This window comes from Ictidomys tridecemlineatus, chromosome 5 (assembly GCF_052094955.1).
Source record: "Ictidomys tridecemlineatus isolate mIctTri1 chromosome 5, mIctTri1.hap1, whole genome shotgun sequence".
Lineage (NCBI taxonomy): Eukaryota > Metazoa > Chordata > Mammalia > Rodentia > Sciuridae > Ictidomys > Ictidomys tridecemlineatus.
In genome coordinates, this window is record NC_135481.1 from 88,480,290 (window position 1) to 88,505,787 (window position 25,498).

The 25,498-nt window shown below is 39.6% G+C and overlaps 1 protein-coding gene across 3 annotated transcripts in view; it reads left to right on the forward strand.

Moving 5' to 3' along the window:
• The window catches only part of Stxbp6 (syntaxin binding protein 6), a 239,635-nt gene that overhangs the window by 9,679 nt on the left and 204,458 nt on the right, over nt 1–25,498 (forward strand). Inside the window, exon 2 of one of the 3 annotated variants that reach the window (XM_078050276.1) lies at nt 14,328–14,410. The exons of the other annotated variants lie outside the window; for them this stretch is intronic. The gene's annotated coding sequence lies outside the window, so the exon portion shown is untranslated. The remainder of the gene's footprint in view (nt 1–14,327; nt 14,411–25,498) is intronic. 3 annotated transcript variants of the gene reach the window in all.

The window sequence follows — 25,498 nt, forward strand, 5'->3', positions numbered from 1 at the left end:
TGCACCACCATACTTGGTGTCAGACACCTTCTTTAGGAACAGCCCTTGTTCTCCAACACCACGAACTGTGAATTCCTTCAAAAAGAGGGGTCTTCAGGTTTTTGTGTGTGTGTGTGTTTTTTTTTTAAATCTCTTGAGTATATAAGCTGTGTAATACTGGCATACTGTAGAGAATCAATAAAAGTATGTTGAGCTAGAGAGTCTTTGTTTCCTGGGATTCCTCTTCTCCATCTAGTCTTTTGATCTTTCAATTAGAATATTGTTTAACATTTAGATTATAGATTATATGCTAACGTGGTACATGCTAAGCACTCAGGACTATTGATTCTGTGATCTAAGTTCCCAGGGCACTGTGTAGCAGCCTCAGTAGATTCCCATTTTCCCCTTCTTCAGCTCTCAAATATTATCCACCTTGCTTCCTGAGAGTCACAAAAGAAATAAGACTAAATATGCCTTTCCATCTTCCCTTCTATCTTTCTTGTCCCCTGCCTGCTTTCTGCCCACACCCAAGTTCCAGAAAAATGTAACTTGAGTTTTCAAAAAAGAATAACAATTTATATGGGTCCAGATTTGGGTGAGGACATTCAGGCAGGGGCTTTTAGAATAAATTCCATTACCTGGGCAAGGCTGTGACCTCTAGCCCTAGGCCTCTGAGTTTCTTAGGTAACTGGCTATAAGGGCCATGGTCTGTGCCTCTCAAATCTTTATATATCTACGAATCACCCAGATAACCTGTTAAGATAAAGATTCTGATTCCCTAGATCTGGAGTGGGGCCTGGGATTTTGTGTTTTAAAAGGCGTCCAGTAAATGTAAAGTGCTGGTTGTTAGCACCTAAGGCTGGAGGAGCCCTGAGTCTGTGGAGAGACAGGCCTGGTATTCCAAGTTCCTAGAATCCAGGAAGAAACATAAAACATGCAGAAAGACATACACCAAGAAAGTGGAAATTGCATGGAGACCATAAGAAAGAAGCCAAAGACTGAATGAGAGAGACCTGCAAGTAAAGGAAATTGGGTACTTCCAAGATAAGGAGTGTTTCTGAAAGGTTTCCTCCTTATGATGGAGAAGCTTATTATTGGATGGCTCTGGTGTTAAAATTGTTAAGATCAAAAAGTATTACAACTTTTGGTTGGAGTTTAAATGAAATTTCACAAAGAACCTGTGCTACTGACCGGCAGGTCCTTGGCAGTAACCCCCAGAACTCCAGCTCTCCTGGGTCTCCTCAGGTTCTTCCTGCTCTTCGCCCCATCTGCTGTGCTTTCTGTCGACCTTACAGAATGAATTCTGGGATACAATTCATGGTTTACAGAGTTAATCTCCCACCACCTCCTTTGATTCCTATAATTATGCAGACTTTTTTTTTTTTTTAATAGATGTGTCAAATTCTCTCAGAATCAAGCCTGCAGGTGACAGAGTTGAGAGCAGGCCCAAGGGTTGGAGCATGACTTGGTATCTTCTGCTCTTCGTATGAGGTCCACTTGTTTAAATAAATGTGTGTGGGCAATTTAAATAGTGTGCTAAGTTGGCACTTGAAAGGCAAACTTAGATGACTATGCTTTAAAAAAGTTTTTTTTTAATAAAAGTATGCATCCAGAAACAAGTACAAATTATGTAGGTACAGTTCAGTGAGTTTCCATTCAATAGGCACAGCTATTTAATCTTGATACACATCAAGCTAGAAGGCAGCAGAACCTTCTCTTGTGTCTGCCCCCTGTTAGTCACTTCCTCTTCTATTCAGGCCACTGTACTGGCTTCTCATTGCCACAGATCACTTTAGATAATATGGAACATTTATTTACTCTTGTAATCTTTGTGACTGACTTCTTAATTTTGTGTTTATTTTAATTGACAAGTGGAAATGGCATATATTTATTGTATGTCTGATGTTTTGATATACATTGTGTACATGAGGAATGACTAAATCAAGCTAATTAACATGTATTACCTCACATCTATTTGTGGTGTGAACACTTAGCATCTACTCAGTAGCAATTTTCAGGTATAAAATAAATTGTTAGTAACTATAATCACCCTATGGTACATTCAATAAATCTTTTTTTAAAATATCTTTTTTAGTTGTTGATGGACCTTTATTATTTTTTTTAATTTATTTGTATATGGTGCTGGAATTGAACCCAGTGCCTTAGGCATGCTAGTCGAGCGCTCTACAATAAATCTTCTAAACTTATTTCTTGTGTCTAACTGAAATTTTGTTCCCTTTGGCCACCAGCTCCCTCATTCCCCACCCCACACCTTTCTACCCACCGAGTTACTTTACTCATCGCATTACTTTCTGCTTCTTTGCATTTGAATGTCTGACTCCCTCCCTGATTTTGTCTGTGAGTTCCATCTACATTGTGCAGGCAGCAGTTTATGCATTTTCCTTGTCAGATAATATTCCTGTGTTTGAACATAACACAATTACTGATAGTAGATGTTTGAATTATTTCCAAGTTCAGCAGAATGATGCTGTTGTGAAATTATTGTGGGTAGCTGCTTAGATGTGAACATGTTCAGCTTTAGTAGCTCCAGACCGTTTTCCCGTGTGTTTACTTATACTCCCACCAGGTTTCCATTAGAAGGTCCATTTCTCCATATTCTTGCCAGCACTTAGTTTGATAAGCCTTTTTAATCATTCCCGTGTGTGTATAGGGGCGTGTCATTATGGTTTTGATGCACATTTCTCTTATCATCAATTGAAGTTTAGCATCTTGGCATGTGTGTAATGGCAATTTGGATCTCTTTTGTGACAGACGCTTGAGTCTCTTTGTTTATTTTCCAGTCTTCTGTCCTTCCTTCCTTCCTTCCTTCCTTCCTTCCTTCCTTCCTTCTTTCCTTCCTTCCTTCCTTCTACTGCTTTTTTTTTTTTTTTTTTAATGAGAGTGACTTGGGACATTTGTGAAAAATGTTAAAATCTACCATCAAAGGAGTTAACTGTCACCCAAACCTGACTGTAGTCTCAGATGTTCTGGGGGAGGAGGACAGGGAGTGATATGTAGCATCATAAAACCCTTTAGCAAGGAAACTTCCAGAAGAGTTGGAGCTAGGGTATGTGGCCTGGGAAATTGTCAAGTTATGAGACTGCTCAAAAGCTTGAAATCTTTTAACTTATAGATGAGTTTGCTTTTTGTAGAAGTTATTCTGAAAAAATAGCAAAAATATTACTTAAAACATGTTTGGAATCACTTTGGGTATATATTCTTTTAAATGTTTTTCGTTGGTTCCGAAATGACTTTTGAGCACATATATGATTTAGGGAAATAGCAAAACACCTCTCAGAGCCCAGCCCCGTGAATAAGAAAAACACTTCATAAGTGACTTTAAAAAAATAGAGCATTATTTATAAGACTTGTTAATGAAGAGATGGTATTTCCTTTTTTGGGTGAAGACAACAGACATTAACAGGGCAGAAGAATGCACCATTTCATGGTCTCTTCTAATCTGTACAATAGCCTTTAATGTGTTTACTTTTTTTTAAAATATTTTTTTAATTGTAGGTGAACACAATATCTTTATTTTTATTTATTTATTTTTTTAATGTGGTGCTGAGGATCTAACCCAGGGCCTCATGCATGTGAGGTGAGCACTCTAGCACTGAGCCACAACCCCATCCCAATGTGTTTACTACTTTGAGTATTCTTGTTTTATGATGAAAAGTTAGAAGTTCATAAAAAGAAAGAGAACATGATTAAGGAATCGGACCTAGAAGTTATCACCTGTTCCTTATCCCCATTCTTGCCTTTGTTAGTCAGCACTCATTCCATCAATGTGACAAAATACCTGTGATAAGTGACTTTACAGGAGGAAGGATTTATTTTGGCCCATGGTTTCAGAGGTTTCAGTCCATGGCTGCTTGGCTCCATTGCTTTGAGCCAGAACAACATGGCGGAGAGGTCCTGGTGGAGCAAAGCTACTCACTTCCTGAGGGCCAAGAAGACAAAAAGAGAAAGGAAGAGCCTGGGATCCTACTGGACCCTTCCACGGCATTACTCCAGTGACCTAATTTGCTCCAACTAGGACCTGTGTCCTAAAATTTCTCAATAGTTCCATCAGTGGGGTACCAACCCTTCAACACATGAGCTTTTTGGGGAACATTTAAGATCCAAACTATAACACTGTCTCTCTGAAAAATGTTAAAGGAGTTGCCAAACTCTGTGGCAGTCAGAAGTGAAGTCTGGTTTCCATGTTGTCCTGCTACAGAGCTCCAGAACTCTCCGGACCAGTGCTGGCTGGGGCTCCCAGTGGAACAGTCCTCCATGACCTGCATCCAGCTTCAGGAAACATTCCTTCTTCCCCAGACACGATTCCTGGGCTCTGTCGTTTGTGGGTGCTCCTTATAGTGTTTCAGCATCCCACCAATTCATGGGCCGACTTGTTAGTCTTGCTGCATTTGCTTCTTTTTGTTCCTGACTGGCAAATAGCCACCCAGAAAATCCTTCAGGTGATGTTGATAATGTCACTGTTGGAAATTGTATTCTGTGTAGAAAATCGTCTTTTTCTAAATGGGTAGTTATATAAAATCTGATGATAGAGGCAGAGCATTGCTGTTCCTATCTTCAAAGCAAATCGCCCATTACTTTTCCCCGAGACACAGGGGGTTAATGTCACTGGTATGTAGTAAAGACTTTCAGAAATTACTCATGAAAAGAATGCCATGGACAGATTGCTTTCACACAGCTATGGACCTTGTGCTTCTAAGATGGGAAGGGACCAGTACAGACAAGTAAGGACCCTTGACCATGCTGAACTCTTCTCTCCCTGCCTGGATCGGGGACTCCAGGGGGCTGACCTTCTTCACTGAGTCTGAGAATATTGTCTAAATGCCAAGTCCATAAGGTGCAGAGCTACAGCCTGTTTTTCTGGCTGAAAGTGGTGGCTAAGGAGTCTCTGAACGTCTCTCCAGGCTCTGCAATAGAAGAGCTTAGTCAAATGGTGGTTCCTCTATTATAAGCACCTTTAATCCTAAACAGCATTGGTGGTCAGAGCAGAGTACTGGGTGCTGGGTGCCAGATACCCCCATTTCCTCTGCAGATTAGCTTTTTTTTTTTAACTTTTTAAAAAAATTTCTTACATACATAGCAATAGTGGAATGCATTACAATCAGATTAGCTTTTTATTTCATTCATTTTCACTGGATAAAGTGAGACACCTTAGAAAAGAAAAAAAAATGCAAGGACACTTTTATGGAAACTTCCCCAATAAGATAGTCATTTTCATGCCACATTTAATTCCTGTGCAAGATTCCAGAACAAGTGTGAAGAGCTGGGGGTTACTTAGGAGGAGCAGAACCCGTGGCTGTGAGTACCTGGTGAGGTCATCTAAACTCTTTGCCCTATCAGATTATATTATCCTGTACATGAGCGCTGACTGTGCCTGTCAGGTTGGACTTGGCTGGTGGACATTCTGACTTATTACTCACCTCCTGCCAAAAGAAAGTTACGTGTAAATAGCACTTGGTGTTTTGAATTTTACGGTGCCCTGAGTAAACACAGGCTATGCATTGTGTTGGAAGTAGTAAAGGACCGCCCCTGTCCTTATTTTTTGAGTAGGTGTAACTAATGACTAGTTCCTGAACAGGTAACCAGGATGTAGGTCAGGTCCCTCCGGCGGCTTTGGCAGAGGTACGGTACACACACTGTCTCCCTGTAGATCGGCCGTGCTACCTTACAGGTACTCTGTCTATGGTTCTTTTTCCTGAGAAGTTTTCTAAACTTTTAATAAGCCTCTTGGTTTGGGAATAAGGAACTCAGTCCAGTCAAAATGAATTTTCCTCAATGTAGTGTTAATTGTGTTAATAGGAAATAGTTGCACACATATGGTATGCTTGGCACTTTGCTAAGGACACTTTGTGGGTTCTTTTGATTCTTTCATTTATGTGCTCTAATTAGCCTCTTTTTACAGAATCAGAAGTCAAGGCTCAGAGGGGTTGTTCTTTGGTCCTAGAGTGTTACAGACCATCATGTGACTCCCAAATTCAAGTTCCTGACTACCACCCTGTACTCCGTGGAAGCAGTGAGCAGTGGAGAGTGTTCTCAGAATCTGGAGCTATCCCTGACAAATTGGATATCAAAAGAGGGAAGATTAGACACTTACTAATAGGAAGTATGTCACTATGAGTAACTCTTGCATTTAGAATGTACCCAGCAAGGAATAGGGAAATTAATCATGGTAGATTTTGAGAAGAAACAAGCTTTTGAAGAAGAAGAAAGATTTCCGTTGACATTTAAAAGGGGGGGAGGGAAAGGTAATTCCCTATGTCCTGGTAAGGCTTTCATGGAGAGAGAGGGTATTGTGAAATTCTAGAAGGTTCTAAGCAGCAATTTTACTTGGAACAGCTCTCTTAGTAGGTTTGTGAGTAATCCCAGGACCTCTTCCTCCTGCCTTTATCAAGTGTAAACATAGGGTCAATCCTACATGTACAGCCCCACTTCTTTTCTAGTCTATTTCACGTCCCAACTTGGAAGAGGAGGAAGGACAGATAAGGATATTATAGTTCTCCTCACCTTGTGCACTTGGTGCCATGTCACAGTGCCAGGCTGGGGGAAGAGTCCCAGGAAGCACCTCATGTATAGGGCAAGAAGTCTGGTTTAAAATCCTGCAGGGGGCTGGGGATGTAGCTCAGTGGAAGAGGCCCTGGGTTCAATCCCTAGAACTTCAATCAATCAGTCAATCAATCAATATCAACTCCTGTAGGGGTATTTAATCCGCATCTTTCTTGAGGTACTTTTAAATTTTTTTTGTATTAGATTTTTGTCTGTCATTTAGTTCACTCAGCAAAAATGCCTATTGTTTATGACCAATTTCCACAGTGAGCAAAGCCAGGCCAGATTTCTGTTTTTATAGTTCCTTTAAAAAAGGAACTGTATACAGATATACATAAATAATTACACAGACTGTTACATGATCGTTTTTGTAAGTGCTCCTTGTCAGTGCATGTTTGAGGAACTTTGGCCTAGTCAGGGAAATATAGGTGGTTTTCCTAGAGGTAATGTTGAGCTGAGATCTGAAAGAAAAGTAGGAGTTCAAGAGGGAGGAGATGACTTAACAGGAGTGGCAGAATATGCAAAGGCCCTGTGGTGGAAGGGACCTTGGTATGAATGAAGGAACATGAGCAGACCTCTGTGGCTGGGAGTGGAGGATAATGGGTATGAAGGAGAGTCTTTTCTTGAGAGTCATAGCGTTCCTGTCATAATTTGAAGTGGTCAAATTGACACGTTTCACTTTGGTTGCAATACAGTGAATGGATGCATGGATTGTAGTGGGTCCAAGAGGAGATATGAATGGGTCAGTTTAGAAACTTGTCGAATAGTTTAGGAAAAAATGATGATGGCCTGATCAGGATGGTAAAATGGAGAGAAAGAGTGACTGGATGTGGTAGGTGGGTTGGAAGTAAGGGGTGAGAGGGAAGGAGGCACCAGAGATGGCTCTCTGGTTTCGAGCTTGTTGTGATTTCGTGATGTGGTGCTATTCCATGGACGTTGGTGTGTCTCCCCAGGTTGACCAGAGGCTGTTTGATTTTGATAGGGTACTTTTCTCATTTAAGTGTATACCCTCACAGGGAAACCTATGGTAGTACTGTTGTTGAATGTTTTGAGCAGGAGGGGTTTCTATAGAAAGATACCCCATGGGCTTGGGGGCAAAGCCGTTGTGTGTCAGTTAGTGTGGTTGGAGAAAAACGCCACGGTGGGTGTCCAGTCCCAGAGGCAATTAGCCATAGAGAGATGTGCCTTCCATTTCAGGGAGCAGTTTCAACTCAGTTTGAACCTCTCAGCACTTGGAATCTTTATTTTTTCATTCCTAGTAGACTCAAGTCTTTTTGATCCTTAGTGTCTCCATCTGTAGACCGGCCTTCTGTGGTGGCTTGGAGGGTTCCCTTTGGTAACTTTATGAAATGTGAAGGGTTTTACCTGGAGTCTGTCAGTCTGGGCTTCCTTGCCCCTGTAGTCCTCCCCACCACTAGTGGGCGCTGTTGCTCAGAGGGCACAGGCCACAGGATGACAGTTGGCTCTTGGCAGATGAGGTAGCTCTCCTGCACAGGTAAATGCATACATAAGTAATGTCTGTATTCCCTTTTTTGCCCAAATGCAGTAAAGATCATTACTTATTTTACATTTATAAATATTTGTGGTTTCTTACTTATAATCCTTCTGTAAGTGAGCCACTTGGGTGAGTTTTAGCTGATGTCACTCTGAAGGCTAAGGGAGAGGTGAGTGAAAGGGAAGTGAGATCCAGTTTTTTTTTTTTTTTTTAAATCAAGATTGTTTTAGATTTCAGGTCTTGGAGTGTTCAGATTTTAGGTCCCCAGGGTTAGAGTGTGCCGAGGACAAAGGATTCCCTAACCTTGGTCTGCTCCCACAGCACTGCCAGAATGCTTTCATGTGGTAGGGACCTTGTTCAAAATGATTTGCCTGTGGTTGGTCTGTTTTCCTCTAATTCGCCTTTATTGTCCTCACAGTTTCTACATATCAGTCCTGTTTATTTTTCTCCCTCTCCATCATTTCTCTGTCACTTCAGATATTCTGGAATGATAGTGCATTTCTGTCTTTAGCACTGTATTTATTCTAAGCTGGGTGTGGTGGTGTAACTGTAATTCCAGCTACTCAGGAGGCAGAGACAAGAGGGTGGCGAGTTCAAGGCCAGCCTGGGCAACTTAGCGAAGGCCTGTCTCAAAAGAACAAAACAAAATGACAACAACAAGCGTGCATTGTATTTATTCACATAAATGTGTATTCTTCACATTCTCTTGAACTCAGTGATACATACCATTGTCCATTTCATCACTTAGTTGGAAGCAGGTTCTTTGTTAGGATCTAGAGTGACCTTGAGATATTTCACTCTATTGTGCTGCTCCGTTGGCCTAAGCATGTTAATGATAAATAGGTTACTCTCTAAAAGTGACTAGAGATGATGGGAAATAATAGCACATGCCAAATATCCTTGTATGTCCTGTGTATTAAGATGTATAGAGCTAAGTAAAAAAATGGCTTGGGAGATACACATAGGTATGTTTCGAAATATTTTGTATCACTTAGTCATTTTATTTAATGAACTGACATTTGCATAAAGATAGAAGCTTGTACTAAGATGACTAAAGCAGATTTATTGCCCTCTATCTTTATTTTTCACCTTGGTTTTAAAAAAGCTTTTTTTTTTTTTTTTTTTTACTGAAAAAAGTAATTTGTCTCTTTTTGGAAAGATTTATTTGGTGTGTGAAGCCTGATGTTTTTGAGCAGGAAAGGTTTTATATATCCAGTTAACCCTTTTGTTTCTCTTTCTCCAGCCTCCCTTCTTTCTGCCTATCTCTATTTCAGAGAGGAGGAAACCAAGACTAGACAGTTCTACCAGGACTCATTAGTAAACTAAGGACTCAACTGCTGTCTTTTCGTTCTTCAGCTCGTTTTGATTTTCTAGAATTTTAAAATGTTTCTAAGATTCTTCATTATAAAATCCAATCAATTTCAGGTCACTCTCTCTGAGATGTTGTTTCCTTGCTTTATAATAACCAGAACTTTAATTAGTTCAGTACAAGAGGAAAACTAAACAATGGTTTTATCCTGTTCTGAATGTAATATAAAAATTTATAGCTCTATAAATAATATTTATTGATCCTGGCAGTGTTATTTGTATGTATGACTACATAATATGGACGTGTACCAATATTTAATGTCTGTTTTGGTCAAACTTCCAACAGGAGGAGATTGAATTTGTGTTGAAATGTACTGTTCTTTCTCTGTCAGCTTGGTCTTTACGAGGGGTGAGTCCTTGAACTTGCAATTTTTCATTCTGAATTTGTGTAGGAAATCAGGATGTGTCTAATTAATTGTCATCTAGGGTGTCAGGAAATTCTCATAACAGTTAATTTCAATTCTCCTTAATTAAAAGTAAAGAGCATGTTAGGCAGCAACAGGATTTTGTTCTTTCTTTTAAGGAGGAGGTGGGAGTTTGTGAGTCAGCTGCACTTAGACCATAGCCTAGCGGGAGGGAGGAGGCCCCAGCAGCTGTGTGGGTCTTGATTCCGCCGGTGTTTAGGTGGCTATGGAGCTGTATGTAATGTGATCTGTGATCTAGCTCTCTCCTGTGAAAAGCAGTATGCTTAAAATCAGTTCTCCTGCTCCCTTGCCAAGCTCAGCAAGTGTGTTGTTTTCTATACCACACTTTAGGATGAAGAACCCTTGGGAATGGTGTCTTATCCTCAAATGTAGGTCTTAGAGCCACAATTGGTTTGGCAGATATCAGCTTCCTAAAAAGAATTAAGAGTGGTAAGAATAAGAGTCCCATGTGCAGAGTTAAACTGTGCTGGAAAGGCAGTGACTAGACTTTCCTTGTGAGTTCAGGATCACCTTGGCAACCCATCTGGCTTCTCCCCATCCAGTAGAGAAGGATGCTGTCCTGGGTACTGTGATCAGATAGGCAGGGAGGACTGGATGTTGGGGATTGGGGCTGTTCACCTTTCCTATTCCAGTTTTGGACAGGCTCCATTCCTCTTTCTCAGCTTCATCTCCCCATGGCCATTTGACAGGATTCTGGAAGCCTTAAAGTAACCTCCTCATCTACCTTACTACTGTTTTATCATTCTTCAGACCCAGCCAAGGGTCTCCACTCTTTGGTCATTGTGAGCATTGAACTTCCGCCCAGGATAGAATTGAACAGTGCTAATCCTGTGGCGCACACACTTTATTCTCAAGTATGATTATTGGCTTACATGTCCAAACTGAAAATCTGGGGAATGAGACTGTGATTTGCACATCCTGGATCCTCTGCATGGTGCCTGGTATGTGACTTAGTATCCAAAAGGGGATGGATAGGTGAGACCCACTCAAGGACTGGTGGTGGGGTTGGAGAACACATGTAGCTAGGTTACAGGGGGAGGCTTTAAGTGTGGACAAGAGAGTTGCTTCTGCTACGTGCTTACAGAAGAAGATGTATAACAGGATGAAAGTGTGGATTATGGAGAATGAGCATGAGCCAAGCTGTTTCCTTTTTCTTTTTTTCCCCAGAGTAGAAACCAAGTAAATGGCAAGAGATGTTTTAGTCATTTGACTTTCCTGTTTAAAGTTCTGTTTCTTAATGGAAAGATCCATTCCTTGTATGTAAATTAGGATGATAACCTTATGAGGTAGGTTCTGTTATTAATGTGAGGATACGTTAAGACTTTCAAAGCACTTAGCTCCCTGATTTGTATGCAGTGAGGGTTCAGTAGAGTGAATGGTAGCTATTGATGTTATTGCTTGTAGTGTGTGATAGAACCATGTAATGCCTATCATACATGTTCAGAGACAGAATTCTCCCATGTAGATTCATGAAAAGCCATGAATGGGGTGTCTAGGTGTTGGGATTCATTGGAAGTAGAATTTTGTATTCTCTTTCCTCTTCCTAGTTAGGTAGTGCTATGCTTGTTTTCAGAAAGGAGAACACCTACCAGTTTCTTAGGAAAAATTTTCAATCTGCTAGAACATGATTTTAAAATATTTTTTTTTCACATGAGGCATCACACAGGAATCTTTCTGGCTGTTTAAAATAATATATTTGTATATCTTTGCATTGCTGGTTCTATTTTATTTATTTATTTATAAACTAGGTATATATGACAGCAGAATGCATTTTGATTCATTGTACACAGTTGCAGCACAACTTTTCATTTCTCTAGTTGTGCACAATGTAGCATCACACCATACGTGCAATCATACACAGGGTAATGATGTTCATATCATTCCACCATCTTTCCTGCCTCCATATCCCCTCCCCTCCTGCTAGTTCTATTTTGATATGGAAGCAAGTCAGGTTGGTCTGTGATAGCTCATTTTAGTTTATGAGTGCCCTTATTTGTATGTGCCATTTAGATAACGGTGATGGGAGTTAGTTCTAATAATGTTTTTGTACACATGCATGCACGTAGTCATTCGTTCTTCATTTATTCATTTTTTTCCTCTCTGTGTCTCACTTCTTTTCTCACCTGGTTCTTCAGTACTAAGTCCTAGAAATTTTATAAACTATTTTGTTTTAATGTTCCAAGAAGTTACTGTAATTGCCAATGTTGGTGACCATTTCTCTGTGCTTCTGAACCCCATCTTCTTGGAGTACTTTATAACCTATTGCTTTTGGAGTGTGTGATTACTTTTTTTATTTGCTGCCTAAACATGAGTCAGTCCTGCTGTAGTGACTTCCTCAGCCAAAAAGAAAAGGGGTGTGAAAGAGCCGTGTACTTATCTCATTTAGTGATATTATTTTTAAGTTTGCCTGTAGCACTGTGTTTGAGTATGGGGTGCTGACTTAGTCCTTGCTAGGAGCAAAAGGTGTACGTACCATATTACCTTTCTAAAATGGCAAAAATTCTGGCTTTTAGGGACTTGGATAAGTGATACAGACCAATGGTATATTTGTTAGGGCCTCTAAGCCTTTTTTCATTTGAAAGCTTTTCCTTGGGATTTTCTGCATGGCACCATTACCTAGTGGTGTGCAAATAAAGCCTTCCCTTGCCTGTAACTGCAGGAACATTTATTGAATTGCTGTAGATTGGGCTTTACACTAGTGATGAGACTAAGACATTGGCTCTGCTTTCCCTGCAGAAGTTCAAAGCCTTTTGATAACATTGAAGTGCTTTAATAGCAGTCTGAGATATCCTGAGTGTGGTAGGATAACCACAGCCATAAACTCTGTAAAAAAGAAAAAAAAATGCAGGGGCAAAGAAGTGTGGAAGAGAATGGGATCAGAGTGCAGCCTTTGTAGTGGTCTTTGAAAAGTGAAGCCAGAGAGGAGGCTGCAGAGGAGCCAGTTTCTCAGGCACTTATCTACCAACCTAACTGTTGAGGATTAATCCTAGCAGTAAGGAGTCTTAGCCTGGGAATGGAGCGATTGGATTTGCATTTTGGAAAGAGTCCTGTGGCTTCATCTTAAGGAACCCCAAAAGGAAGTCATTTGGATATTCTAAGCAACAGGGCTTTTTGCTAGTAGTCCTAATGATTCATTACTTTGTGTAGGGATTTGCGGCTTACAAATGATTTTCTTTGGCCTTAATTTCTTTTGTGGGAGGTAGCCCTGGGTAGACAACAAGTAAGGAAACAAGTTCAGAGATGTGACTTGATCAAGGTCATATTGAGAAACTGGCTGTAGTAGGTCTCTTAATTCTACATCCATTGCTGCTTGGACATGATGTCAAAACATTTTAGTAAGTTGCTCAATTACTAAGAATACTTATAAGTAAACTACCACCTGCACATCTTTCACCTGTATACCCATTGATTAGACAGACTGCCAGCATCATGAGGACTTACAATATTACATTTGATGTGCCTTTGACAAAGGCAGACCCAACAGGAGATGCCACTGAGAATTTGCTGGATTGTTTCTCCTCCAGTGCCAGCTATGAAGGACTAGGAAAAAGGAACATTTGAAAAAACAAAGGGAATATTATTTTCATTACTAAATATCTCACATGTACTTATTACCAATTAGCTTTAAATAAAAAGAGCCTTGTTGTGAATTAGGCCTATCAGTCTGGTTCAGATTCCATACAGTAAATTTCTTGGCTTTTGCAACAGATTTTCTTTTTAATGAATGTTGGATGTTGAACTCAAAAGGCCTTCTGCATAGACTGATTAGAACTATTAGCCTTATGCATTTGCTTTGCATTAATTTATGTAGTAATTAGGTATAACATAGCGCCTTTCCAAATGAGTATTTTTGAAACAAAGAAACAACAACAACAAAAAATCATTAAATGGACATTGTTTATTGCAGAAGAAACTTGTCCCTTGACAAGAGGCCTGGTAATGGCACCTCATAAGTACAAATCATCTTGTGACCCTCATTCAGAATTAATAGTCAACTCTGTAAGTTTTTGTGTCAGCCCTCCCCCTACTGAATTAGCAGTGAACTTAATGATACTTTTCTTACACACCTGGTGGAGTATTTGTGCTAGTGATATTTCTAGTCCGTCTAGGAGTTGGAGAAAAGTCAAGTTCTAAATTATCTTAGTCTTAAAATCCGTGACGGTTTAAAAGCATTTACCGAATTGACTCAGTTATGATTTTCCTTTCCCACCTTTATATCAGAAAAGCTTCTGGGGCCCAGAAGGCACTCTAGAAACCATGCGGACCTTGGAGCTGGACTGGGGTGAGATGGATTAGAATGCAGATTCCATAGATTCAGATCTATTCTTCAAATTTATTAACTTTAACTTTGGGTAAAAGGATGAGCCTCTGGTTCCTTTTCTGTGAAGGGAGGCTTTGGATAATGTTTTTCACAGATTCTGAGACATACATAATTTTGTTTGTTTTACATTTTAACATATCTGAAAATAAGACTTTTTTGTTTGTTTTTTAATTTCAAGACAGAGTCTCCTTAATTGCCAAGGCTGGACTTGAACTTATGATCCTCCTTCTTAGCTTCCTCAGTAACCAGGAAGGATTACAGGTGTGTGCCAACAGTATGTGTTTCACAGTGCATTGTCTGTTTTTTTTTAATTTGTGATGGTTTTCTCCCCTAATGTAGTGGTGCATAAAATAATGGTGCATCTTACAGCAAGTGATTTCTTAGGTTTGCTGAAATAGGGTAAGGTTTGCCAATCTCCAGGTTGTTGTCAGTATTAAATGATATAATATGTTTGCTAGTAAACTGTTGCTCTTCTGACAAACAAGCAAAAGTACCTTTGCACATCTCTTGACAATCTTTCTCTCGTTTGAATTTGTCATGGTGAAACTTCATGTATCTTAAAAATAAATTGGAAAGAAATGGAAAATGGAAATCACAAAGTTACATGAATTAAGATTCCAAATATCTTTCTTGAATATTTAAAGTAACAAAAGAATTTCAATGGAGTTTTACAATTGACTTTCTGAAAGATTTTTTTTAATTTTATTTTTAAACAATACCTGAGTAGTATAGGTCCTATTCCAAAGGGTAGAAAAAAATTCCTGTCTATAGATCTTGATACAGTCATAGTAAAATGCCTCCTCATTTCATATTACACTCGGTAGGATGTAATTTCACCAAGTTGAAACCATAGTTAATAATTATAGAAGCGAATATCTTAATGGTCCCCACTTGTTTATAAGGGAAATAGTCATTTGCCTCCTTGGTATTCTGTCAAACGTTTCCAATTTCCTTGCTGAAGTCTTAAAATACTTTTTGGTGACAGGTAGTGCCAGTGTTCAGGTTAGGATTTTGTTTTGTGACTCCTGATTTAAACTGCTTTTCCAGAGAGAATTTAACGTAGAGAGAATTTAATCCCCTCTTTCCCTCTCCCCTTGCAATAAGAACTCTGAGGAAGGCCAGCTTAGGGTAGGAGGTGGGAGGATGGGAAGATCTGAATTTTATTTTGGACAATTTGAATTTGAGATGAGTTTGAAGCATCCAAGTGAAGATGTTGAGGAGGCAGTTGAATTTGTGAGTCAGAGATAAAAATGTGGCATATTTGGTGAAGATATGATAGATGAAAGTCCGATCTTGGGTGGGATCACCTAGGAAACAAGGAGGCTTAGAACTAGAGGTTGACAAGCCACCTTCAGCCAGAAAACCTGTTTTATTTGGCCTGTGTAATGTTTTAAAAATATTTGAATGAGTTGCTGTAGCTTATGTTTATGGCTTTTTAGCTGCCCAGAATATATTTTCTCTTTTGGTAGCAGCACCCTAGTTTTCTTTTGAGAAATTCTTTCTCCTCCAGTCTCAGACCTTATGCCTCAGGCAAAGTTCCACTTTGGTTGCAAATGAAGTAGGTGACCCAGGGCTGCCTGATCACCCCCACCCCAAGTCACTGGGTTCAACAGTGGGCTTATAAACAATGTTGGCCCAATGAGAATTTTGAGAGTATGGGGAGCTCCAGAAAGAGAAAATTTTTTGGTTTCTGCTTAAAGCTATCAGGATGTGGACTGGAGGAACAGCAACTGTCACAACATGGGAGATAGAACTTATCTGAGAATGGGGACAAGGAAGTAGAACCCAGATAGAGAACTGATCCTGATCACCTTGATTAAACTCTGTGCTGAGCCGCAACTCTAGGCCCTTCAGTTAAAGAAGCCAGTAAATCCCCTTTTGGTGTAACCCAGTTTGAACCAGAGTTCTTTTACTTGCACTAGAAAGAATTTTAATGAAGCAATTGCCAACATTTACCAATTGTGAGTTTTCACATAAAAATGAGGATTTTTTTGGCTAGAGTTAAGTAATTAATTGTTGTTCTAGTAGGAGTGTTGCTGCCTTTCTGTTGTAACTCATACTACCCTCTTTTGTCACCTTACCTGATGCCCAGGTTCTGTTGTCAATAATCCTGCTGATTCTGTTTTTTTAAATTGAGGATTTGAGAGGAAAATGAGAGTCAACTTTGTGTCGTTGAATTGTACTATTTGCTTGCCCCTACAGATAATTGGGCTTTTGATCCTCTGTCTAGAGTGAAAAGGTAAGGGAACCTAGGCTCAGGCATAGAGGAGTCTGACTCCCAAAGAATAGGGAGGAGGATAAGTTTATAAAGACAAGGGAGCTGTGACCACAGGAAGGAAAATGTTGGTGGAGGCTAAGGTAAGGGTTGTTTCAGGGAGGAACTGAAAATATTGCTTGTACTTTTAAGGTAGAAAATATTTGAAAAATGGGAAAAAAATCTTTTAAATTGGGCAACAAGAGGTCATTATTGACCAGAACTGGAGCTGTTTCAGAGAGTCATGGGGTCATGCCAGGTTAGGATCAGTCAAAAATGAATAGGAGGGGAAAAAATGGAGACACCCAAGGACAACAAAATTGTTTTATTTTTTTTTCTTCTGAAGAGAAGAAGAAATACAGGGAGGTAGCTAGACACATGTGAGGTAGAGCCGGAGTGCTTTGAAGCAGGACTTGAATATTAGAAGTGCCCATGGGAAGGATCTGGTTGAAAAGAAGAAGTTAATTAAATAAGGGACAAAAGGGACATTTGTTCCTGTGAACCAGAGAAGGTAGGATGCAGTGGAATCTCAAGGCTGAGTGGAGCTGTTTAGATGCGAGGAGGGAACACGATGCAACAGGAGGGAAGAGGATGAAGGCTGGCACAGATGCTAGGCAGTTGACAACAGGAAGTTGCTCTGCATGATGGCTTCCACTTCTCTTTTAGGTGGCAAAGTCATCTGAGAGTGTGGGTGGCAGCATGGATGTCAGCTGGGCTGTAGAGGCTTGAAAGTGAAATAACAGTGGAGGAGGGTGAGGGAATGTGTTGGTGAGAGAAATGTGGTGGGACCGCCTGCATTACTGAGCACTCGTTTGCTGTTGGTACTCATGAGTGTTGAATGACACTCGCTGCCTGTGTGTGACTTCCTCCAGTGTCCAGGTGCTCCACTGTGGATACAGACAGCCTCAGAAGGCAAAACCTGAGGCTGGGGTTTGGGTGGAAGTGGAAGGACAAAAGGAGGATGAGAAAATAAGTCTAGAGTCCAGTGTCATGGAAAGTGTATTATCACAGTGATGACCTTTGGAAATTCGGAAGGTAAGGACGTGGGGACATGAAATGCAACTTCTGATGAAGCCCAAATGGTTGATCACAATGAAAGAGATCTCAAGAAGGAAACTGAAGCTGAGCATATGGTAGTAGAGGGTTGGAATGTTTGGCTGGGTGGTGGATGGCTCCAGTGAAATAGAGGGGAGGGTCCTTGCATATGAGGTAGTAGAGACTAGAGAGCACAGTGTCAATGGGTCTAGTTATTGAGATCATCTGTGCTGATTGCAGGATTAGGGAGAGAGGAAGATTTTGGCCAGAATTCAGTGAGGTGATCAGGTTGGCTGTTGTCTGAGAACAGATTTTCCATTTCCTCTAAACCTTCTTGCCTTTGGTTTGAATGGAAATTCACCTCTCTGTTTCTGAAATATATAGTGGGTGTAATAAAATTTTTTAATCTGGAAAAATATGTGTTTAATCACTTTATGTTACTGCAGAAAATGTAATTCATTTAAGCTTCTTGAGTTCATAGAATCTTCATTTGCTAGAATAAGTTGGGCCTCATTTTTGCCTTACATGGGCATGTTGCTTGTGAAGGTGTCTGACAGTGTAATCAAAACCCTCAAGAACAGGCCAAGTTTAACTGACTCCCCAGTGGCTCTCACTGTGATGAGCTTTGGAAGGAGTGTAAGTAGGAAGCTATGTTAGAGACATCTGTTGTCATGTGCAGTGTGTATTGGGCTTGGCAGTAACTGCAGCCAAACAATCCCCTACCAGTCTGTAGTTTATATGCAATAATCTGGGCTCAAAAAATACTTCTCTGAATGGCAAGGCATTTGAGCCAGCTTTCCTTAATACTTGTGAGGAAGATTCACCAAGGGAAAAAAAAACAGTTTTTATAATAAGATACTAAATCTGATCATCTCAAAACATCTGAAGGTTGCGATAAAAATCCTCACTAAGAATCTGGAGGCAGAAATCTATAGTCAAAAAGAAGAAGAAAAAAAGGAATTCAAGTATGTAGTCTTTTAGATACAGCTCTACTTGTTACTGATTTTGAGAAAGATTAGTGAATGACAGAGCACAGAGCAGGAGTGCATGTGCTTCCAGGCTGAGGATGACAGGAAAGATTGTACATCCCTCAAGACCCAGGATACAATGCAATGAAGTGTTTTATGGCCTAGAGATGCTTTGCTGCCAACCAGGTAGTTCCCTCTGCCTTCTCTAGGGCTTCCTCCTTATTCTGTCCCAGGAACCTGTTCATCATCCTGATTTTGTCTTTGCTTTTTCCAATACTAACACCTTTCTTCCTCTTTCTCCTTATATATCTCATCCATTTTTCCATGCTCCGTGGAGCCAAAACCAAATCTAATGTGGTGCTAAATTTTCCCCTACTCCAATTCCTTTGCATTTATTTTTCATCTTTGTAACTTACTAAGTTAGGTCATTGATAGTTTCATAGATTGCTAGATTGTGAGAAAACTTAGATTTTTTTTTCTTTTTCTTCTCAAACTAGTCTCAAGAATCACTTCTCTACTAAACTCAAGGCACCAGTTCCTTTAGACCCTGGGGAGTTCAGTAGTCCTGAGACTTGGGTTTTTCTGTCTGGGGCTTTAGGTCATTAAGGATTGCTTCTGTTTTCTTTAACAAGGGGAAGAAAACATTGTGAGCATTGGATCTTCTTGGCTTCTACTTTTTTTATACTATTTACCCAAGTAATAGTTTTTTCTTGCTCTCCAAACAGGGAAACCAACTGCTTTGTTATTAGCATTTTTCCTTAGAAAAATGGTCACAAGTTCATTTGGTCACAAGTCTTCCTGTGGCTGTTTATTCTCCTGTGCTTTTCTGTACATTTTCACTAAGTATTTTAAAGCCTGTAATGTGGGAGGTGAGGTACAAGATCACCAAGCATTTCTTCTTTGGCACAAGCAGCAGAGGGGATCAAGTGGCACTGCAATCAAGGAGCCCTGGCCTCCTTCTGATCCCCTCAGAAGTCCAGTTGGGATCGCAAACTGTCAGAAATAATGCCTAGCACATGGTAGGATATTAATTTATGGTAGATATTCTTTTGTAATTGTTGTTTTTGGTACTTGGGATTGGACCCAAGGGCACTTAACAACTGAGCCACATCCCTAGCCCTTTTTTGTATTTTATTTGAGACAGGATCTTGCTGAGTTGTGTAGGGCCTCACTAAATTGTTGAGGCTGGCTTTGAACTTGTGATCCTCAGCCTCCTGAGCTGCTGGGATTACAGGCATGCACCACCATGCCTGGATTACAGTAGATATTCTCATTGAGTTTTTTTTTTTTAAGCTGATCAATAAGGTCTTACATTGAGGAATTTTATAAATTAAGAACTCATTGTCTTTAGGGTTGGAAATGTCTCTAAAATGTTACATGGAAGGAAGCTGTGGCCTAAGAGGTTTGTGACTGTACTCAGACCATGCCATTTATATTGGCAGATTGGGACTAGGACTCAGCTCTCTGGGTTCTGGATCCAAGATTTTCCTACTACACAGTGTGCAAGTCTCTGAAAAGTCATTCCCAAGGAAGGAGTGTGGGAAACTAGGAGGAAAGCATATCGGGAGGCTGGACTAACCTTGGCTGGTAATTCCAAAGGATAGCCTTAAGCATAGAAGTTTGGCCTCCTGTTGTTTTTCACATCACTCCGATTGTTGCTTCTACATCCGAGTACACTTTAGTACATTCTGGTTCATTACCTTGGAAAACCAGGGGAGTTTTGGGTCTTAAGGATAATTATAGCCTTTCATAATGTCAAATTTCATTAATTTAGCAGCATCTAACAAAGAGTGAGAGAAGTTGCTAGGCCTGGAGAGGCCTCTGGGCTTTGGGAGGAACTGTGGGGTTCTAAGTGCATTGCTGCCTAGGCCTTGGGTAGGTGCTCAGTATTTTACTGCATAAGGAGTAAGTGACACACAAGTCAGAAATTATGGGAAGTGCCTGAGGTCAGAGATATATTAAAAATTTCTGGAAGTCCTGTTTGTTTACATTGTAAAAGAATGGGAAAATTAAGAAGTGATATAGCAAAGTGACGACAGAACAGAAAGGAGGACTTGAAGATCAGGTTAAGAGTGTTTTCTGGGTGTTCTGAGTTGGAGGTAGTGAACAGTTGTGTTGTGTGATAAAGAGAAGTTCTGTGTTTCTTTGCTCTGGGCAGAAGATCTGTGGATGATCCACAACAAAGAGCCTTTGGACAGAGAGATAATGTGGGATGGATATGTGAGCATAGAGAACAAGTCTGAATTTGAGCTAGAGATGGCAAGCTGGGATTCGAACCTTGACAGGTTCAAGTCAGGCTGGAGAGCTCAACCATGGTGCTGTCTGTCTGCTCTGCTGAGATGCCTCCCATGATCCACAGCCCGGGAGAAGCAACCAGTCTAGTGAGTCCTTGCTGTTCTAGGTACTGTCTTCTACCCATGTATGCTAGATTTGAGAGTTAACAGCAAATTTTTGTGGAAGTACTCTGTTCTCTGATGTCCTTCAGGAATTTCTTAGAGCAAAATAAGCCTTGGGATGCATTTGGCCTTAGGCCACCCTTAATCAAATGATTATGATTTGCTGGTTTCCATGGGTTTTCTAATCTTTGAATACATTGCATCCTTACTTTCAACTGGCAATGTGTTGTCTTGGTGACTGAGTATCAACAGATATTCCCTGCCCTTTGGATCAACCCAAAGTCTCTGGTTCTTCCACATGTTCTTGTGTCTCACTTCCTTATGTTCCTCTGGCCTCTGAGATTCAGCTTCCTGGATCCCTCACATGGATTCTGAATGCAGCTCTTCTCCCACAATGATCTTCTCAGGGAATCTAGTCTCCTCTTATAGGTTTTAGTGAAGACATGAAGGGTATGTTCTTTACTGTCTGTGCTGATTCTATTTATGCTTCATATTCTTTCTCCCTTGAATATCGATCAAAGTTGTACCCAAATTGGGGCAACTACAGGACAGGAAGAGTTCCTTGCTTTTGTTTCTTAACAATTACTCAAATAAATACTGCCTATTTTCCTAGAATTCTGGTGAGTAAAAATTGTCTCATTATATGCACTTTTGTTTGGTGCAAATATATAAAGCCAGAGATACTACTTTGTACATACTATCTAATTACAAAAGCCATTGATTATACTATTGGATCATTTGTATTAACTCCTAATAAACATTTTACTGCAGATTCAGCACCATACTTTATTATCTCAACAACATTCCTCTCAAATTTCTTTCATCTCTTCTGTCTGCCAACTTCTTTTCTTCAATGTAAGCCTTATAACTTTGCTTTTAGTTCTCATGCCAGTTCCTATGTTGTCCAAGTCTGAAGTATTGAGCAAATCTCATTCCTTCTCTCCTACTTCCTTGCAGCATGAAGTATATTGATTAAGAAAGAAAGAAAAAAAGCTTTATGCTTTTCTTGGCTTGTTTTATGTCTTCAGCAGATTTTTTTCTTGTCCTGTCAATAAGTTCACAAACCAGGAGTCTATCTGATAGTACAAACATGCATGACATCTTCTTTTGAGTTATATTTGATACATGGTATTTTTAAAACTTAGGCTTCTTTAGGATCTCATAAACATCTCCTGATAATCCTTTTTGGCATGGAGATTTTGAGTTTCTTTTCTTTAGAAAGGATTATGGAGAATTTGGCATTGTTGGAAAATATATTCCCAGTATAAAGGACCTGGGAGAGGGTCAGGAGGGCACTTCGTCTCCAGTCCTCAGAATTTTCTAGAACCTTAGAGTTGGTATGATTCTCCGTATGTTCAAAAAGTTTCGAATCTGCTGCCATTCATGATCAAAAGTAAAGGGGAATCTAACTCTGTCTTTATTAGTTAGTTTGTACCAACAGAAGAGTCAAGGTTTAATACAATACAGTATTTGCTGATGATTAGAACTTCATAAAAGTGTTGTTCTTTGGATTAAAAAAAAAGACACAAAAGTAGAGTAAAAAATGTAATATGTCATAAAAGTAGGTAGGATTTATTGAGCATGCATACATTAGGCACTGTTTTCCATTTTTCCTTTCAATTATTATAACAACCCTATTGTACTCCCACTCTTATTTTTATTTTATGGAAGAGGAACCCATGATAACCAGAAAGTTTCAATAGTTTCCCCAAGGTCACACAGCTAATAAATGACAGATCAGCAATCTTAGCATTGATGAGCTAATCTAGAGCTCACACTTTAACTTCAAGGTCACATTGCCATTTATTGAGTCATTTTGAATTTTTTTCCCCCTGCAGCCTCCCACCATAGAGCTAATACAGGAAAAGTGGCAGTTACATGTTTTTAAAATTTTTTTTTCTCTTGTTGTTGTTTGTTTATTTAATAGCAGGGTTAACAAAGAAGGCACTATGTAGTCTAAATCAAGTTTAATTAGACCCATGTGAAAAACATAACAATTATCCATGCCAAATTTCTAACGTTTTTATTTTTGCATGTTCAATTATTAATAGTCATGGGTGTACGGATTCTTTCATTTATTTTCTAAGTGGCAAAATTGAAGTGGCATGGAGTCGACTAGTTCTTTAATAATGTTTACCTAGAAGGAATATTTTATCGAAAAACAGTAAATCCATTCCTGTTTGTGGGACACATCTTCCTTTGGAGAATAGGATGTTGTCAGGTGTGGAATCTAGCATTAAACTAAACTATCTTTTTCCTTCCTCCTTCTTGAGCTGGTAGAAGGGACAAGTGGAGGTGGACAGAGTATCTATCTGGAAGAGCAGGTGCAGAGGAGGGCACAGCAGGAAGCACAGCATGAGACCCTTCCATTAGACCCAGGATAGCCCTCCTTGCCCCCAGCTTCTTGTGCAGCTGAGGCTTAAAGGAACCCAAAGAAGTCCCCTGCTCCGAGTTATCCAAATGTGATTTTTTAAAAATAGCAATTCTCTTTGGTCTTGTAGAGGACAAGATAATGGATATCCTCCCCTTCCCAGATACAAATGAGGATGTTCTTACATTGTTTTTGTAGTTAAATTTAAAAATCTCCCATGACAGTTTTTAATATTTTCTTCATTATTACTATTTTATTTATCTAAGCTGTAGAAAGGGTCTTAGAAATAGAGCAGAATAGGGTCTTAGAGATACAACAGAATAGGCCTTAGAAATATGTAAAAAAGAGCCATCAATGTTTCTTTTTTCTTTTCTATTTTTTTTTTTTTGTGTGTGTGTGTGTGTGTGAGATCACACTATAAATACAATTTTATTTTCCCATCTTGTTGGAAGGCTAAGGTGCAGAGATCACTGGCTCAGAACATTTTTACAGAATATACTCTGTGACAATTCAGCTTTGCAGATCTGTGGTGGCAGCCTAGTTCATCAAGTCTTCCATGAATTCCTACTGTGTGCCTGGCACAGTGCTGTGGCCGAGCTGGCGGGGCATGCAGTCCGGCCTCTGGGAAGCTCACAGGATAGCTGGAGAAGTAAAGCAGGCCCTTTCAGGGTTACTTTTCATTTTTTAAAACTTTTATTTATTTATTTTTGTATGGGAAGTTTTAAACATATACACAATAGCGAGAATATAATACTATAACCAGTGTGCCTTTCTCCCAATTTTAGTAATTCTCAATTTGTTGCCAGTTCTGTTTCATCTTGATCCCAGGCTCCTCTTCCTATTCCAGATTACTTTGAAGCAAATCCCTAACATCTTATTTTTTTGTTAGTAAGCGTTTTCTTTACACATATTTTAGATAAGACTCGTTTTTCTTTTAATACTGTAGTATAGTTATCATACTTTAAAAAATCAGCAATTGATATGGAATTCTGTCAGTATTCAATTTTATCTGTTTTTTTTTTCATTATTTTTCTTTTCTATTTGTTTATATTAGTGGCCAGAGAAGGTCCATAATTGTAATTGGTTAGCGTGACCCTTTGGGCCTTTTTAATCTACAGATTCACCTTTCACCATCTTATCCTTGTGGTTATATTGTTTTTCTAAACTAGACTATTCAATTAATTTTCCCATATTCTGGATTTTGTTGATAACATCCCTGGGAGTTAAATATGAAATGTTCTATTTTGCATAGCCCTTTAACCATTATATATCTTATGAACTGGCAGTTATTTCCAGAGGATGGATTGAATGCTATTTTAATTTTTTTGGCAAAACATCATGTGAATGGTTTTGTGTATCCCCATCAGGAGACCCTTAACATCAGTTTCGTGTTTCTTTCTTTCTCTCTCTCTCTCTCTCTCTCTCTCTCCCCCCTCCCTGTGTGTGTGTGTGTGTGTGTGTGTGTGTGAGAGAGAGAGAGAGAGAGAGGGAGAGTCCTCTCCCTCTCTCTCTCTCTCTCTCTCTCTCTCTCTCTCTCTCTCTCCCCCTCCCTGTGTGTGTGTGTGAGAGAGAGAGAGAGAAAGATAGAGAGGGAGAGGGAGAAGGAGAGAGAGTGTATTCACAAGACGATCATTGACAACTAGTAGTGATTCTTGCTGCTTAAATCCATGAATTCTTAGGGATTTCAAAATGTTATGTCATGTCAATCTTATTTATTTATTTATTAACTAGACTAATTATTTAAAGAGAAACTCTTGCTAATCAGCTATTTGGCTATCCTCAGTTACAGTTTGTATAGAATGGCCAGAAAAATGTCTCGATTCTTCCTTCCCTTTACCAGTTTTCAAAATAGTTGGCTCCTTGTCATTCAAAGATAACCAGTTGGCAGGATGGTTCATTGAGAATTTGTAGATTTAAACTCTTATTTCAATCCATCACATTTGTTCTTATTAAGTTATCCCATTTTTGACCAGCAGGAGTCCCTGTGTTGGCTCCTGAATCTTTTTGATATAACCCTAGTAGTCTTGGATAGCTTCATTGCTCTCTGTATGCTAGGCCATAGATTCTCAAATTGTGATCTGAGAATTCAGGGGTTCCCAACACCTTATCAGGGAGCCTTTAAAGTCAAATCAGTTTTCATGATTCTGAGACATAATTTATCTCTTTTATTCTCATCTTTTTACATGCCTATAGAGGATTTTATCTAGAGGCCACACATTAGTCACTCAAATGTATGCATATGTATTCTTGTGTTTTCTAGAATTTTCTAAGGTACACTCTTTGAATGCTTGGACAATTTCTGAGACTACAGGGGTCTTAGGACCA